Below are 7,104 nucleotides of genomic sequence, written 5' to 3' on the forward strand. Positions count from 1 at the left end.
GTGGAACGTGTCCTGCTTTTCCTAATGTCCTCACTGCTCACACACAGGGCCTTCCAGAGAGCAGAGCTCAGCCCATGTCTGGGAATCAAGGAGCCAGTGAGCAGGGCTCCCTCTGTGCTGAGATGTCATTTCTCCTCTTTTCTTGAAGAACTAAGTGAATGCAGGCGCACGCATCTGTGTTACTTTTGCAGAATGACAGACGAGAAGGTGTAAGAAGCAAAAATGAATAATCTTTTATTTCCGTATTTCCTGACCCCGTCACTTGACTGCTCCATTTTTCCACCTTTCCAACAAATTCCTATGCCAATGCCCCGTGATTTCATTCCAGAACCCAAACAAGGAGGGAAGATCTCCCACCTTACTTCCAGAACATGACAAAACTCTTAAAACTCTTGAACTGGGTAAGTCCAAATGCTGTGGGGTGGATGTCACGCACACATTTACCTGCCAAAGCTGGTTAAAACTTCTACTCCAAGGAACGACATTTGAGAGCTTCCTCAAGAAAACCAAGCTCTGGATGTCAGAGTCATCGCAGAGAATAGGCCCCCAGAGAGGCTGGCTCTTCACCCTGCTTTCTTCCCCCAACTCTCCCTGGCCCTGCCTTACTTAGAACACCCGGGGCTCTCTCTTTTCACACACACACAGGGAAGAACCAAAATGTGGCCTCACTTCATGCCCAGCACCCTGCAGGAGAACCTGCCAACCCCACCAAAGCCTGGAAAGGGCCTGGCCGCCACTGGGACTCAGGCCTCCTCTCCCTCATCTCTCACAGCTCCTTCAGACAGGGCCAGGGAGGAAGCCAGCTGCCCGCGCCTGACCCGGTGCAAATACTCCAGCACTTGAAACTTGCTGGTTCAGCGTGGGCCCTGCGACCCCACGGGAACTCGTAGCGGGCAGGGTCGCTGCCAGGCACCTGCCGGTACTCCAGGTACCCTTCCTGCACCCAGACTTTGGTGAGGAGCTCCCTGGGCTCCCCATAGATGATGTGCTCCTGGCCGGCATACAACCCCATGACCCCCAGCGTATCCCACACCTCCTCCTCGGGGGCACGGTTGCCATGCAGGATGCTCACCCCCAGTAGCAGCACCAGGAGGCCGGTCTTGGGCATGCTATGCTCACCGCTCAGCATCCCATCACAGGTGAGACCCAGGACATTGACCAGGACATAGGAGTGGTCACTGCGGTCCACTTCATTCACGTCCACGCCAAAGACCAGCCGCATGCACTCGGAGGCTTGACCCAAGATCACTGGGAAGTCGTCCTGGTAATCTTTGCTGACGATCTCCAGCATCTTTGCCTGGCGGGTCGGCTGCTTGTTGCGGTATTTGAGGAGCAGGAACCCCACCAGGGCAGCCACTTTCACGTGGAATTTGTCCTGGAGAGAGGGTTGCGTGACTTCCGGCTCCTCCCAGGTGCTCGACCCCTCCTCATCTAAGCTGCTGAGACCTCCTCTTCCCCAGCCCCTGACAGCTGTGCCTCCACCAGGCCCTGGGCCGGGCCTGGGTCTTCCTCCATTAGCTCCGGACCCCCGGTTTTTTAAAGCAGGCCCCCAGCCGCTGTCAGACCTGGATGCGGACGTCCTGACACACCGCCTGGGGACTTGGCACAAACAGGCCTCCCAGGACGGACAGCAGGGGCAGGCTTCAGTGCGTTGTCCCTGTTCTGGAGTCCAGGTCCCTCCCTGAGCCCTCCCTCAGGGATCTCAGCATGAGCCACAGCACAGCTGGTGATCCTGTCTCTGCTCTCTCCAGGCCCGTTCCCTCGGACCAAAGCCCTCACTGCCCTGAGAGCCACGGGCAAAGACTGTGGACGTCGCATCAGGCTACAAAGTCCAGGGATTCCCCGAGATAGGTCCTTCAGGTCCCTTAGCCCTACCCTCTGTTCCCCGTCTGGACTCCCTGGATGGCCGGTGCCCTCATCCCTGCTCCTGAGGGCCACTCCTCACAGCAAGCGCTCAGTGTGTCTGGGACCCAGAGCAGAAGTCAGGACACACCTCATGTCACCGTTGTCTCACCCAGAGGCCTCCCAGGACTGATTCCCTACTGGGTCCAGGGTCCTTCATTCCTCCCTCTGGTCCTCACCTTGACTCCTGACAGAACCTGGGCCCTCCTGCCCCTGTCCCCACACGTGTGTGCGCGTGCTTGCCTTTGGCATTTGCACAATGATGGTCGGGAAGGCATCAGAAGCAAGAACCAGCAAACTTCTATCTCTTCAGCTTCTGACCCCTGTTCCTTGCTTCTTCCGTTCTTGCGCCTTTCCAACCCATCCCTAGACCAATGCCCTGTGATTTCGGTCCAGAGCCCAAACAAGTAGGCAAGGTGTCCAGGCTGGTGTCCAGGGCATGAAAAAAAACGTTTTCTTAAAGGTATTTATTTATTTGAGGAAGAGAAAGCACACACAGGGGGAGAGAGAGAAGCAGAGTCTCCACTGAGCGGGGAGCCCCATGTGGGGTATGATCCCAGGATCCTGAGATCCTGACCTGAGCCAATGGCAGACGCTTAACCAACAGAGGACCCAGGCACCCCAAGAACATGATAAAACTCTTAACTCTTGGACTGGGTAAGAACAATTGCTGCAGAGTGGATGGTACTCACACAATTAGCCCCTGAAGCGGCTGAAACCTTCTATGGCAAGGAACCCCACAGGAGAGCTTCCTCAAGGACACCAAGCTCTGGATGTGGGAGTCATCCCAGGAAACAACCCCCCCACCCCCAGGAGGCTCCTTGCCCTGCTTTCTTCTCCCAACCCTTCCTGGCCCTGCACTCCTTAAAACGCCCAGGGCTCTGTCTTCACTGGCACCCACAAACACACACACAGGGAAGAACCAGCAAGCGGCCTCACTTCATGCCCAGGACCCCGCAGGAGAAGCTGCCGAACCCAGCAAAGCCTGGAAAGGGCCTGGCGGACCCCAGGGCTCAGGCCCCCTCTTCTTCATCTCTCACAGCCCCTTCAGACAGGGCCAGGGAGGAAGCGAGCTGCCCGCGCCTGACCCGGAGCAAATACTCAAGCATTTGCAACTTGCTGGTTTCGGCGTGGGCCCTGGGACCCCACAGGAACTCGTAGCAGGCAGGTCACTGCCGGGCACCTGCCGGTACTCCACGTACCCTTCCTGCACCCAGACCTTGGTGAAGAGCTCCCTAGGCTCCCCGTAGATGATGTGCTCCTGGCCGGCATACACCCCCATGACCCCCAGCGTTTCCCACACCTCCTCCTCAGGGGCACGGTCACCATGCAGGAGTCTCACCCCCAGGAGGCCGGTCTCGGGCACTCCCTGCTCACCGCTCATCATCCCATTATAGGTGAGGCCCAGGATGGGGACCAGGATGTAGGAGTGGTCGCTGGGGTCCACTTCCTTCACATCCATACCAAAGACCAGCTGCAAGCACTCGGAAGCCTGGCCCAAGATCACAGGGAAGGCATCCAGGGCATCCTGGCCGGCGATCTCCAGCATCTCTGCCTGGCTGGTCGGCTACTTGATGTGATACTTGAGGAGCAGGAACTCTACCAGCTCGGCCAGCTTCCCCTGGATTATGTTTTGGAGCCCCGGCTGGGGTTCTTCAGGCTCCTCGCAGGGGCTGGACCCCTCCTCACCGGAGCTGCTCGAGCCCTGGTCAGGCTGGCTGCAGGCAGTGGCTGCTTGGGCAGTGGGGGAGGGGCAGGCACTCAGAGAGCTCTGGGGACAACTCTGGAACCCAGCAGCAGACCCCTCCTCCAAGGGGACCAGAAAGAGGGCAGAGCAGGAGCCAGATGGGGCGACGGACTGGGAGGAGGCCACGGTGGAGAAGGAGGAGGGGGCGCGGGGGACCTTCTCTTCCCCAGCCCCCAACAGCTGTGCCTCCACCAGGCCCTGGGCCGGGCCTGTGTCTTCCTCCAGCTTCCAGAGCTCACTCCTCTGACCCAGGGGCATGGTGTTTGTGTCGGACTGAACCTGAAGAAAGAGGTGGGACGGTTCCTCAGGGTGCAGCCCAGGCAGCAGAGGCCTGAAGTCCTGGAGCTGATAGTGCACTGCGTCGGACTTGGGTGCTGAGGGGTCCCCTCTGGGGTGGGACGGGTGAGCCCCTGGCTCCATGCTCAGAGCAAGTACCTCACCTTGACCACTGGCACTCACCTGCACCTCCCCTGCTCTGGGACCTAAGAGGCTCCTGCCTCGGATCTAGGCCTCCACTCTGAGCTCTGGAAGCCCCTGGAGGAGAAAAGGAGGAGTCACTTCAGGGTGCAGACACAGAGCACGGCCCATGGCCCCCAGTGGGGCAGGAGGGCTGGGGCGGATTCTGTGAGGTCCCCATTCGTCCAAGATGGGTGGTCCCCTCCTTGGCCCCTCAGGGGACTGCTATTTCCCCTGGCAGGGCCTGGGGCCCTGCAGCCTGAGGCCACAGGGTCACAGCAAGACCACGCATCCCTGAGACTCCACAGAAGGTAAGCCAGGGGGCCCACCTCTGCCCACGCCTGCCAGAGGTCTAAGGGCTCATCTCAGGATCCCAGGGACGGCCAAGCTCGGGTGCCGTCTGTGCTGGGATGGGCGCACCTCTCCGTCTATACCTTGACCCCACGGAAGGCCTGGGAAAACTCCCTGTGTTGACCAGAGGCCACCCTCCTGGTGCCAAGGCCTCATCTCTGGGAGACGCCAGAAGGAAAAGTCAGGAGAAATAACTTGGCCCACCGATCACCCAACTCCCCATGGCTGGTAGCAACGTCAGGGTAGGCTTGGGCCCTATGGATCTTGCTGTGGGAAGCATCCCCTCATTTCTCATCTGCCCCCCACCATCAGGGCCAGACCCAGAGCCAGGGCACCTGCGTCCTCTGCTACCGGAGTCCAGACCCTCAGGCCCGGGCCCTCTCCATCCTGAGAGGAAGGATCTGGAGAGGAGGAGGGACTCAGCCTGACAAGCCCCACCCAGCGTTCCCAGGGCCTCCAGGTAGGGGCTGCACAGACTTCTGGGCCATCCTTTCCTGCTCCCGAGGGGTGGATGGAGAGTCACTCACTCCTCCCTCGGGTGTCCCCACACTGATTTTTGGCAGGAGGAGGGACTCCTGTGTGTCTCCCAGGTGCGCTTCCCCAGATGACCTGACCCCGACCTCTCCCAGCATGTTCCTCACCTCCCTGAGAGCTCCAAGAAGAGGGTGAGGAGCCAGCACTTCCTCCATGTGGAAGTCTCCATGCCCCCCCTCAGTCCCTGGCAAGATCCCAAAGGGCTGGTAGTAGGGACGGGCCCCTCTGTCCTGGGGTGGGGATGCCCTCAGGCCCCCAGGACGCTAATCTTCTTTCTTCCTGCCAGGGCCTGCCCTTCTTCCAGGTCCCCAACGTGAGACAGAAGCCATGTGCCCCTCAGACCAAGACCTCAACTCCCCGAGGACTCCCGCCTTCTGGCCCATGAGACAAGTGAGCATGCGTGCCAGGTTGGGCCCCCGCTGACTGATCCTCCCTGGATCGGGCACGGCCAGACTCCGGTGCCCTGGCTTCTTTGCTGAGATGGGGTGGAGGGGGTACGGCCAGTCCTCCCCCAGGGTCCTCACCCTGACTCCCAACCGTCCCATGCCCCACCCCCCCGACCCCACACTCCACCCTCACACACACACAGGCCCGCCCCACCCCAGGCCCGCTCCTTCTCACCACAGGCCCTCAGGCTCTAACAGCCAGATGTGGACCCCCGGACAGGAGGCATGGGCTCCTCCTCCACAAGGGTCCTCCTCCATGGCCTGTCCCTACTGCGGCCCAGTCAGTCCTCCTTCTGGTCCTCCCCTTCCATCCTGGCAGGACCGGGCTCAGCCTGGGGGGCCCTGAAGCCTGCTCCTTCCACCCAGACCCCAGGCTCTAGGAGACGTGGCTGGGAAGTCAGGGCACGCCCTAGGTGACCATCTGGCCCCGGGACCTCCTGGGACCGAATCTGTTCGCTGTCCCCAATCCTGCAGTCCTCCTTCCGGTCCTCGCATTTCCACCCAGCAACACGTGGGCCACGGCCCCCCACCCGCATACTCCAGGCAGTGCTCCATCCAAGGGGCCAGGGGTTCTCGGAGGCCCTGAGGCCAAAGTGGCCACGCACTGTGTGGGCTCTTCCATCCCAGGAGTCTCCCGTGGCTGAATCAGGGCCGCAGCCCTGCGGGCCTCGCTTCGAGCCCTGTCAGGTCCTAGGCCCCTCCGTCTGCTGTCCCCAAGCTGGTCTGCCATCACCAAGGCCCTCCCTGCCCTGAGCCCACCGGGGTAAGTCTGTGACCAACATGTGCAGCCACGAAGCCCAGGGCTTCCCAAGGCTGAGATGGGGCGTCTAGGTCTCTCGGGCCTTCTTCTGATCTCCACCAGGACTCCCTGGGTGCCTATGCCTCTGCCTGTCCCTACTGCCTGCGGATCGGCTCCTGGGCACCGGGTCATCCTGTGGCTGGGACACCTGGATGGGCAAGTGGGGGACACAGAAGCGCATGCACGAACACAAACAGGGTGTCCCCGTCCTCCACTCGGGCCTCTAGGGACTGACTCTGGGCTGGGGTCCAGGGTCTCTTAGTCCTCCCTCTGCAACTTCAGCGTAAACCCAACAGGACCTGGGCCTGCCCCTCTGCCCCGCTGAGGGAGGCCCTGCTCCTTCGATCCACCAAGGACCCCAGGTTCTCGGGAGACCCAGATGCAGAAGTCCGCCGCACTGGCCACGTGTCTCCATCCCGCCCGGGGGGGGGGCTCCCTAGACTGACATCATGGGTGGGCTTCTGCGGGGCTCCCCTCTATCCTCCTGCAGGGTTTATCCCTGGCCTCTGCATGCCACCCCCCGCCATGGGGTGACCAGGGCCCTCCCCTCTGCCCACCTGAGCATCTGCTCCTTTCATCAGGCCCTCACCTCAGTCTCCCTGAGACCCGGACTCAGAAGTACAGACTCACCACGTGTTCCAATCAGCCCCCTCCCCCCAATGGACCTTCCCTGACTGACGCTGTGCTGGGGTCCAGGGTCCCTCAATCCTCCCTCTGCATCCTCACCGTAAAGCCCAGCAGGACCTGAGGCCTCCCCTCTGCCCAATGAGGGAGGCCCTTCTCCTTCTGCCAAGGCATCCAGGGTCTTTAAGACCCGGATGCAGAAGTCAGGACTCACCACGTGTTCCCATCAACCCCCCCGCCACGGA

At 61.1% G+C, this 7,104-nt stretch overlaps 2 pseudogenes; both read right to left on the reverse strand.

The window, feature by feature from the left end:
• Positions 1–743: 743 nt before the first annotated feature.
• Positions 744–1,515, reverse strand: LOC141372212 (melanoma-associated antigen 10-like; annotated as a pseudogene).
• A 1,400-nt stretch (positions 1,516–2,915) lies between these two features.
• LOC112818266 (melanoma-associated antigen 8-like) lies at positions 2,916–3,907 on the reverse strand (annotated as a pseudogene).
• Between the last annotated feature and the right edge of the window lie 3,197 nt (positions 3,908–7,104).

The sequence above is a fragment of the Callorhinus ursinus genome, unplaced genomic scaffold, assembly GCF_003265705.2.
Source record: "Callorhinus ursinus isolate GAN/ISIS: 27379988/994484 unplaced genomic scaffold, GSC_fseal_2.0 scaffold2680, whole genome shotgun sequence".
NCBI classification, from domain to species: Eukaryota; Metazoa; Chordata; class Mammalia; order Carnivora; family Otariidae; genus Callorhinus; species Callorhinus ursinus.